Genomic DNA, 11,539 nt, shown 5'->3' on the forward strand with positions numbered 1-11,539 from the left:
AGTTCCGTGGCCCTCATTAAGAGTAGGGGTTTGTCCACTTTCCTTAGCCATTGAGAGTAGGCTGTGTATCCTCCCACCTTACCTGTGCTGGCTATATTTCAGGGATGGGGATTGCCATGTACTTATAGTCTGTAAAGTACTTGGGATGAAAGGCGCTGTGTATATTGAGGAAGGGATGTGGTTAAAGGAGGAGACTGAATCAGGAGATCAGGGTTCTGTTTTGGCTGTCATCAAGTCACTTGCTCAAGGTCACATAGCCTCTGTACCTCAGTTCATCTACTCAAAGCATGTAGCCACTAACCCATGGCAGATGCCTTCACCATGCCACTATATGGGAGGAAAGGGATATTTTAAAAACCCCTCTGGGTTTCCTAGTGAATCATGTCTTTTCTGACAAAATTTCTTGTGGCTGAGATTATCTTGTCTTGGGCACTTTGTATTATCACAGTTTGATCGTTTGTCAATTTTTTGTAAGTTTTTTAACAGCTGCTGTTTTCTATCCCATCTTCAGGGAATGGCTGGCATCTCAGATACCAGAAACTTGCAAATGCTGACTTCTTAAGGGTGATCACTGTACTTCAGACATGTTAGGGGCTTACTTGAAAGCTTTGAGATCTTGAAATGAAAGGTGTTATAGAAAGGCAAAGTGTTGAATTATCACTTTCTAGTGACGTGCTGCTAATATTTTTAAGAGGCTCCAACAAAAGTCCCCCATCCTACCTTAGTCTGTTTCTAAATTCTGTACTAAAAGTATTCAGAGGTGGGACTGAAGGATCTTCTCGTTCCCCCACACTCCTAAAGGAAACCTCACAACCGTAACCAAGAGGGAGGCACTACATTTGGCAAACGGTTTATTTTGCTGGAACCATTCCCATTCTTTTCCTGAAAACACAGTGCAATGATGGTCACACTTCAGCTTGTAACTGGAAACAATAGACAGCTGGAGCAAATCTAGTTCATTTTGAAAGTAAAAAGTGTCTCTCCAGAGATACAGTTGAATGTCAGTGAAATGTCTGTGGGAAGGATGGTTCAGCAATAATCAGAGGTGGAAAGTGATCGGAGCCTTGTCTTGATGGGCAAAAAGGGAGTGTTTCAATTGTTAGCTTAACACCTGAAGTCCTTTAAATTGTTATGTTGGAGGTTTAATTTCCAACTTGGGTAGACATATCCATGCCAGTTCTGATTGAGCTAGTGTACTAGACATAGAAGTGTAGCTGCAGTGGTCTGAGCAGTGGGCCGGGCTAACTGCCCCAAATATGATCCTCTCAGAGACCTTAGGTACCTACTGGAGGTGACTAGTTCATCCTTCCACCATTTTAGTGTACTAGCTTGATTGGTTAGCATGGGTACATCTACCCAAGCTGGAAATTACACCTCCAGCTCAAGTGTAGACATGCCATTAGAGGCAGGCTAACACATTTGAAGCTATTATCGGTATCTATGTTTTAACCTAGGTCACAATATGGCCAGCGAACACTGCTTAAACACGGTAGCCTGCAACCTACTGGGGCTCTTCAGTTGTGTTAGGGCTAATCATATGTTTGCCCTTCCTTAATTTTAGCAGAACTATAACACAAGGGGTGGGAAGAACCTCCCTCAGCATCTTGCTGATCTACTAAAGCTAAAAATGCCATATTGCCAACTCAAGGGATGTGATCATATTACTTGATACTGACTTTTTTCCTAAAAGCCCCAACTCCCAGGGTCCTGTATCTCACTTTAAAATATATTTGTAGCCCCTGTAGTTGTGGAGGAAAACCTGGCGATATAAACTTCTAAAGGCTCAAAAAGTAAAGGCAAATACTTCTCCCACCTTCCTCCCTAAAATTGGCTGAAAACTGTAGGAATCTTTTGAATATTTGAGAATACTTAATGTCTGCACTGAAGTTTTTCCTAATATGTAATCTAAATCTCCTTTATTGCAGGTTAAGCCTGTTAGAACTTATCCTATCTTCAGTAGACCTGGAGAATAATTGATGACCATCCTCTTTGTAACTAGAAGACAAAGGGGATGGGAAGAACCTACTGCAGCATCTCACTGATGTATTAAAGCTAAAAATGCTGTATGATAAGCATCCTCTTTGTAACAGCCCTTAACATATTTGAAGGTTATCAGGTCCCCCCCTTAGCCCCTTCTCCCCTCAAGACTGCTTTTTTTAATAGGTCAGGTCTCTCCAATTTGTCTCTACATCTTTCTTAAAGTACAGCATCCAGAACTGGACACAGTATTCCAGCTGAGGTCCCATCAGTGCTGAGTAGAGCAGACAGCTACCTTCTGTCTCTCACATACAACACTACTGTTAATACCCCTCAGAATGCTTTTTTGCAGCTGCATCACATTGTTGATTCGTATTCAATTTGTAATCTGTTATAACCAATATATCCTTTTCAGCAGTACTACCCCTTAGTGTATGATGGATAATAATTTTGTAGTTGTGCATTTGATTTTTCCTTTTTAAGTGAAGTACTTTGCACTTGTCGTTATTGAATTTTATCTTGTTGAATTCAGATCAATTCTCCAATTTGTCAAGGTCATTTTGAATTCTAATCCTGTCCTCCAAAATGCTTGAAATCTCTCCCAGCTTGGTGTCATCTGAAAGTTTTATAAGCATACTCTCTACTCCTTTATCCAAGTCATTAATGAAAATATTGAATAGTACCAGACCCAGGACTGACATCTGTAGTACTGCACTAGATATGCCCCTCCAGTTTGATAGCAAACTACTCCAAGTATAGTCTTTCAACCAGTTGTGCACCCACCTTATAGTATTTTCATATAGACGGTGTTTCCCTAGTTTGCTTTTGAGAATGTCATGTGGGACTGTCAAATGGTTTACTAAAATCAAGGTACATCATGTTTACTGCTTCCCCCTATCCACTAGATCAGTAACCTGTAGAAGAAAATTAGGTTGGTTTGGCATGATTTGTTCTTGACAAATCCACACTGGCTATTTCTTACACCCCTATTATTCTCTAGGTCAGGGGTGGCCAAACTTACTGGCCCTCTGAGCCACATATGACAATCATCAGAAGTTCGAGAGCCAGGGCACATCTGCCGGGAGCCGGGGTTGTGGTTTCAACCCACTCCTGCTGAAGCCCTGAACCCTGGCAGGTACGCCCTGCATGGCTGAAGCCCTGCGACCCCCCTCTCCGCTGGGCAGAAGCCCCTACCACACCACCCTGCTGCAAGGTGGAGGTCCTGAGCTTCCCCTTCAGTCTGGTAGGTGGATATTGGGGGTGCCTGGAGGACCCCATGAGCTGTACTTGAATGATAAAAGAGCCACAGTTTGGTCACCCCTGCTCTAGGTGCTTACAAATTGATTGTTTAATAATTTGTTCCAGTATCTTTCTGGGTATCAAAGTTAGGCTGATTTGTCTGTAATTTGCTGGCTGCTCTTTGTTTCCACTTTTTAAAGTTTGCATTTCTCCAGTCCTCTGGGACCTGGCCTGTCCTCCAAGAGTTCTTGAAAATAATAGCTAACTGTTCCAAGATTGCTTTAGCTAACTCCTTAAGTACCTAGGATTAATTAATCAAGCCCTGCTGACTTGAATACATCTAACTTACTTAAATATTCTTTAACATGTTCTTTCCCTATTTTGGCTTGCATTCCTTTCACCTTGTTGTTAATATTGCGTTGAATATCTGGTCTTTTTAGTCAAGACTGAAGCAAAATAGGTGTTTAAACACCTGCCTTTTTGAGTTCATCAGTTATTAGCTGTCCTTCCCCACTAAGTAGGGGATATTCACTTTGTTGTCTTTCTCTTGTTTCTAATGTATTTAACGAATCTCCTCTTATTGCCTTTTGTGTCCCTTGCGAAGTGTAACTCATCTTGTGCCTTAGCCTTTCTCATTTTGTTCCTATGTGCTTGTGCTGTCCTCTTGTACTTCTCCTTAGCAATTTGTCCATGTTTCCATTTTTTTGTAGGATTCCCTTTTGATTTTCAAGTGCACGTTAAGATGGGTTAACAAGCTCCCCCTCTGTCGTGGGCTGGGATCAGTGTGTTTGAACCCTTTTAGAAACTTCTTTTCTAGCCCAACTATAGTAGGAATGCTGCTGTATTTGGTACTGTACCTTGGACAATGCTTCAACACACAGCCTGCTGCCAGTAGTTATATATGGCTATAATTTGTCAACTACTGTAGATAAAGCTTAATAATCAGCTGAAAATCTGTTTAGATCTGTAGTGTCCAACCTTTGGCCCATGATTTGAGAAACTTAATACTTGATTCCAAATGAACAATGTGTTCCCTGAGCTGTGTCTTTGATTATTTTTTTAAAGAAGTATTTGAATCAGGTGTAGAGGATTCCCCCATTTCCTCTGCAGTTCTAGTAGGCTGAACAGCTGCTGTCTCTTCCCTTTTGCACGGCTCCAGCATGGCAGTTGCTGTTGTACAAGATCTGCAGTGTAGGAGGGGGAGGAGAGAGTGATAGCTGTGGTTGCTCCATTGCCTGCTTCTCTGCTGGGTTGTAGGGGCCCCAGGGCACACAGGACAGGTGCCTACCACACTCTACTTACTCCTAGAGAAATAAACTACTGATTGTGGCCCTTTGCCTTTTTAAAAATATTTAGCCCTCAGGCTGAAACTGTTGGACAACTGGTTTTAGAGCGTCTAGGCAAGCATAAAGGGTGGAGTGGGAAAGTGGAGAAAAGGCTATGGGAGGGGATGTGTGCATACCTGAAGGGAAAACAGAATTGTGGGAGAAAGATACAGAATGAGAAGAGATGGGAAGAATGAAGTTAAAGAAAATTATACAGGAGGATGAGAAACTAGAAGGGAATGAAATGCAGGAGCCATGGTAACTTTTGTTAATGAAAGTGTGCAGGAAGGACTCTGTGACTATCTGGTTTTATATTCTGGGGGGTTTCAAAATAAGTAGGGGGAGTGAAAGAAATCTTCATAGTTTGTACTGTCACCCCTTCTGAGTCACTTCCCATTTATGTGTGACATTCGCTAGCTAGCATGATGAAGCAGAGTTTTTAAACCAGGTTTCTGAAATGGTTTGAATATAAAATCAGAAATGTAGGGCTGATAGGGACCCCAAGAAGTCATCAAGTCCCACCCCCTGTGCTGAGGCTGTAAATGTAGACCATCCCTGGCAGATGTTTAAGAACAGGTTGGACAATGAGGGAGATTCCACAATTCCCTTTGAAGCCTATTCCTGAGTTCAAAATTACCTTTGGAGTTAGGAAAAGCTTTCTACTATCTAACCTAAATCTCTCCTTGCTCCATATTCAGTCTCTCCTTGCTCCATACTCAGCAGGACTACTTGTCCTGCTTTTGGTGGACATGGAGAACAATTGACTAGTCCTCCTTATAACAGCTGTTAACACATTTGAAGACTTAGTAGCTTCCCCCACCATCTTATTCTTCTTTTTGCAAGAGTAACCATGCCTGTTTTAGAGTAGCAGCCGTGTTAGTCTGTATTCGCAAAAAGAAAAGGAGTCCTTGTGGCACCTTAGAGACTAACCAATTTATTTGAGCATGAGCTTTCATGAGCTACAGCTCACTTATGCATCCGATGAAGTGAGCTGTAGTTTACGAAAGCTTATGCCTGTTTTAACCTTCCCCCTCTCCACTGTCTCCTGTGTATAAACCATCTTAAGATATGTTCTAAAGCAGCGTTTTGTTAATACATGCAACCTCAGGGTGGGGGAGGTCCTTGAAGGTGCAGGCTCTGGTGCACTAGAACTAATGCATTTCCAAAATCAAGGTATAGCATGCTGTATAAGGAGTGATAAAACGGGATTCAGTTCTCCTTTCTACCCATCCCTGCCCCAGCTGCAGTGGAGCACAGAAAGGGCTGGAATGGATGGTGAAGCTGCTTTAAGTCAACAGTTGAATTGCAGTGCAATGTGTGAAGGAGGTGAGGCTGCTGTATTCATGAATACTATATATGCTATGATTGGCTGACCTGTAAGGGAGGTTTTGTCTGACACTAGAGTTAAATCAAAAAGAGTTGTCAGGAAAAACAACCAGGAACAGCAATGAGCTACTACGTTTGGCTAGACCCCAGCAAAGATAAGATTTATTTGGCCAGGGGTGGGAGCCAAGGCTCTAAAGGACTCTAAACTATTAACTGCAGTGTTGGTCCAATGAAAAATATTACCTCCTCTACCTTCTCACTCAACTGAGAAATCATTGAGAGAGTTGATCAGAACCTATTCCTTTGAACAGCTTGATGGTGCAGGCTTTGCAGAGGGCGGCTAAAGAAGTTGCCTTACCTGCCTAACAGGGATGGGGGGAGGGGAGGCAAGATCTAAGTAGGCCACAGCTGGACTTTTTAAAATTCTTGGCCTTCCTATTAAAAATAAATAGCCTGTTTGGAAAAGGCTGTATAGTCACTGAATATGCTACTGGTCACAGTTACTGAATCTAAGTCAGGCCTGCTGAGATAATTATAGTCGATACAGAGTGGGTCTGCAACTGGTCTACATCTGACTAGGAGAGTCTCACGATTCTGAGATGAGAGCGTCTGGCTCATCAGCTGTACTGAGAGGGGACTTTGGTGCAACTAGCTTGGCAACAGCACCAGCACATAACACAGGAAGTAGGCGAGGTGTTCTGCTAGCCTCTGCTCACTAGATGGAGGTTGATTTCTTCACCTGGCTGATTATATTGCCCTTTATCTAGCTGCCTACAACTCTGCCCTGTGCAGCAGCAGCCGCCTCATACAGTTCTGACTGCAAGAATGTTAGCCGTGCTGATGTATGCAGGCGTATCATAAATGGATTTTCATATACTACATGAGCAGTTGCTGGAGTTTAGAAAAATCCTTCCTGGAGGCAAGCACCTATTGATTCTGGAACCAATAGGAGAGAACTAACGGGGTATATTTGTAACATTTTCTTTAAAGGCAAAACTGACATTTAGAGAAACTGTTAAATTCAGTGTTGACTGGCACAATGACTATCCCTCTCTGGAAGAGTAAACAGGAAGGGGATGCTTGTCATATTTACAAATACTAAGAGTATGGCAAAAACATGCTACTCCTGCCCTTACTAATACATGGTTACATGTTCCTTAGATTTTGAGAGCAGAAGGCTTTGCCTATGCAACATGGACTTCTCCTTCTCCTCCTCCTCGCTGCCCCCCCTTCAAAAACAAAAATCTCATTTAGGGGTTGGGAGGGCCTGGTCTCTGCCCCTTGTTATGACCTTGCTATGTGGTAGCTTCCATTTGTTTGCTCTTTGCAGGAGGATAGGAGCTGCCTTTTCTGAACTATTACCACCATCTACTGTAACTGTCCACCCCACTCGGACCAACTCCACTTAGGGTAGGTCTACACAACTAAGAAAAACCCACAGGTGGCTCAGGCTCCAGGGCTATTTCATTTCTGGGCTCAGGCTGGATTCTGGGCTCTAGGACCCTGTGGGGTGGAGAGCCCAGGCTCAGAAGTCTACACAGCAATGAAGCAGGGCTACAGTCCAAGCTGGCTGTAGCCCATAGGCCAAGCTGGCTGTAGCCCATAGGCCAGCTGTGGGTTTTTCTATAGTCTGTCCATACAGCTGTAGTGGCTTTTAAACAAATAGGAGTTGAGAACCAATATAGGTAATATGGGGGGGGGGGGGGGGAGAAAGTAGTTATGTGTTGTCCTAAGACTTAGGAGGGGATACTGCCAGACCACAGAACCTAAGTAGTATCAGGTCATTAGTACTTTCCTGAAGACTACAGTAGAATAGCTGACTGGTTCTCTCCATTGCAGTATTTTTAGATGATGATTTAAGGCTAGTCCTGAACTACCACAAAACTGGTGACTGTTAGTCACAGCACTCTTAACAATTTCCAGTTTGAGTAATTGCATTAGGCCTATTGCTCTAAAGTGGAGCATTGCTGCTAAGCAGTCATCATATTCTATCCTAGATGTGGGCAAACTACGGTCCATGGGACCATCGTGCCCAGCCTGAGCTCCCTGTTGGGGAGGCTTGCCCCCGGCCCCTTTCCTGCTGTCCCCATCCTCCACCGCAGCTTCAGCTCGCCTTGCCACAAGCGCTCTGGGCAGTGGGGCTATGAGCTCCTGCTGAGCAGCATGGCGGTGTGGCTGGCTCCAGCATGGTAAGGGGATGGGGAGTGATTGGATAAGGGGTAGAGGGTCTTGGGGGGCCTGTCGGGACAGAGAGCAAGGGCAGTGGGGGGGGCAGTCAGGGGATGGGGAACAGAGGGGAGGGGTTGGATAGGGGTGGGGTCCCAGGGCGGGGAGGGGGGGGGGAGGTTGGATGAGTCAGGGGTTCTGAGGGGGGCAGTGGCCAGGGTGTTTGGGGAGGCACAGCCTTCCCTATCCAGCCCTCCGTAGTTTTGCAACCCTGATGTGGCCCTTGGGCTAAAATGTTTGTCCACCCCCGTTCTATCCCCAGAGTAAGCTGTATTACCTGAATGTATATCCCTTTACTTTGGAAATTCACTGAGAAGGAGCCCCCACAGATAAAGTCATTGATTTGGAACACTGTCAGTAAGAACACACACTCTTATGGGAAGTAGACACATGCAAGAAAGATCAACTGCTAACCATGAATGACTAGCCATTTTATAAGTTAGTTATAATACACTCTAGTCCAGGCCACACGTGATTTTGCTTGGGCCTGCTAAAAGGCAGCAATTCTCAGCTTAGCTTATTTTCTCTTCTATTTGAGGGGCTAGAGCATTTCAACTCCATCATTTGAACTCCTTCAGCCAGATGGTTACCTAAGTCTCTCAAATTTCATGCTGTTTTTTTATTCACTGCAGTTCAAGAGGACAATTCCTCCCACACAACTCTCTCAAGTAGAAGAGATCTATTTGACTGAAGGGGTGGGGTAGAGAACATCCTGGGACAGCACTCTTACTAGGGAATTGCTACATTCCAGGAGCTGTAGAGCAATGGTTTTCAACCTGGGGTCTGCAGACTACGTCTAAGATTTCCAAAGGAGGCTGCAGCTCTCTTGGAAATTTAGGGGTCCACAAATGAAAAAAGGTTGAAAGCCACCACTGTAGAGAATGCCTCCTTACAAACATTTAGAACGGTCCCAACATTTTAGCCACGATGTGCCATGTTTCACTGTGTGAAGGGATTCCAGCCTTGGCATGCCAAGGTCTTCTCACTCACTGGGGAAGTGAACACTTCCCAGCTCACTGTATAATACAGAGTAGAATGTAATTCTGATAAATTAAGGAAATTCTTAGCATTTGAGTCAACAACCTTAGGGAATTACTTTGTTAGTCTGAAAGCTGAATATCCATGTAAAAGAGATTTCACAGGCCTGGAGTCAGTCTTATGAGAGACCAGGTACAGCATAGGGTCAAGCAAACTTCCCCATATGCTGCCTCCATCGTGTGTCAGTCCTCATCTGAGGAAACACATAGATTCATAGATATTTAGGTCAGAAGGGACCATTATGATCATCTAGTCTGACCTCCTGCACAATGCAGGCCACAGAATTTCACCCACCACTCCTAAAAAAGACCTCACACCTATATCTGTGCTATTGAAGTCCTCAAATTGTAGTTTGAAGACCTCAAGGAGCAGAGAATCCTCCAGCAAGTGACCCGTGCCCCATGCTACAGAGGAAGGCGAAAAACCTCCAGGGCCTTCCAATCTGCCCTGGAGGAAAATTCCTTCCCAACCCCAAATATGGCGATCAGCTAAACCCTGAGCATATGGGCAAGATTCATCAGCCAGATACTACAGAAAATTCTTTCCCGGGTAACTTGGATCTTACCCCATCTAAAAACCCATCACAGGCCATTGGGCCTATTTACCATGAATATTTAATTACCAAAACCATGTTATCCCATCATACCATCTCCTCCATAAACTTATCGAGTTTAATCTTAAAGCAAGATAGATCTTTTGCCCCCACTACTTCCCTCGGAAGGCTATTCCAAAACTTCACTCCTCTGATGGTTAGAAACCTTCGTCTAATTTCTAATCTAAATTTCCTAGTGGCCAGTTTATATCCATTTGTTCTTGTGTCCACATTGGTATTGAGTTTAAATAATTCCTCTCCCTCTCTGGTATTTATCCCTCTGATATATTTATAGAGAGCAATCATATCTCCCCTCAACCTTCTTTTAGTTAGGCTAAACAAGCCAAGCTCCCTGAGTCTCCTTTCATAAGACAAGTTTTCCATTCCTTGGATCATCCTAGTAGCCCTTCTCTGTACCTGTTCCAGTTTGAATTCATCCTTCTTAAACATGGGAGACCAGAACTGCACACAGTATTCCAGGTGAGGTCTCACCAGTGCCTTATATAACGGTACTAAAACCTCCTTATCCCTACTGGAAATACCTCTCCTGATGCATCCCAAGACGACATTAGCTTTTTTCACAGCCATATCACATTGGCAGCTCATAGTCAACCTATGATCAACCAATACTCCAAGGTCCTTTTCCTCCTCCGTTACTTCTAGTTGATGCGTCCCTAGCTTATAACTAAAATTCTTGTTATTAATCCCTAAATGCATGACCTTACACTTCTCACTATTAAATTTCATCCTATTCCTATTACTCCAGTTTACAAGGTCATCCAGATCCTCCTGTAGGGTATCCCTGTCCTTCTCTAAATTAGCAATACCTCCCAGCTTTGTATCATCTGCAAACTTTATTAGCACACTCCCACTTTTTGTGCCCAGGTCAGTAATAAAAAGATTAAATAAGATTGGTCCCAAAACTGATCCTTGAGGAACTCCACTGGTAACCTCCCTCCAACTTGACAGTTCACCTTTCAGTAGGACCCGTTGTAGTCTCCCCTTTAACCAATTCCCTATCCACCTTTCAATTTTCCTATTGATGCCCATCTTATCCAATTTAACTAATAATTCCCCATGTGGCACAGTATCAAACGCCTTACTAAAATCTAAATAAATTAGATCCACTGCGTTTCCTTTATCTAAAAAATCTGTTACTCTCTCAAAGAAGGAAATCAGGTTGGTTTGGCACGATCTACCTTTTGTAAAACCATGTTGTATTTTGTCCCATTTACCATTGACTTCAATGTCCTTAACTACCTTCTCCTTCAAAATTTTTTCCAAGACCTTGCATACTACAGATGTCAAACTAACAGGCCTATAATTACTTGGATCACTTTTTTTCCCTTTCTTAAAAATAGGAACTATGTTAGCAATTCTCCAATCATATGGTACAACCCCTGAATTTACAGATTCATTAAAAATTCTTGCTAATGGGCTTGCAATTTCTTGTGCCAATTCTTTTAATATTCTTGGATGAAGATTATCTGGGCCCCCCGATTTAGCCCCATTAAGCTGTTTGAGTTTCACTTCTACCTCCATATCCTCATTCCCATTTATCATGCTACCATTATCCCTAAGATCCTCTTTAGTCTTATTAAAGACTGAGGCAAAGTATTTGTTTAGATATTGGGCCATGCCTAGATTATCCTTGACCTCCACTCCATCCTCAGTTTTTAGCGGTCCCACTTCTTCTTTCTTTGTTTTCTTCCTATTTATATGACTATAGAACCTTTTACTATTGGTTTTAATTCCCTTTGCAAGGTCCAACTCTACTTGACTTTTAGCCTGTCTCACTTTATCCCTACATATTCTG

The 11,539-nt window shown here is 43.3% G+C and overlaps 1 protein-coding gene across 3 annotated transcripts in view; it reads left to right on the top strand.

Moving 5' to 3' along the window:
• Positions 1-11,539, top strand: part of LOC140895389 (DDB1- and CUL4-associated factor 6-like) — a 247,260-nt gene that overhangs the window by 57,724 nt on the left and 177,997 nt on the right. The window lies entirely within an intron of this gene.

Source organism: Lepidochelys kempii, chromosome 1 (assembly GCF_965140265.1).
Source record: "Lepidochelys kempii isolate rLepKem1 chromosome 1, rLepKem1.hap2, whole genome shotgun sequence".
Taxonomy (NCBI): domain Eukaryota; kingdom Metazoa; phylum Chordata; order Testudines; family Cheloniidae; genus Lepidochelys; species Lepidochelys kempii.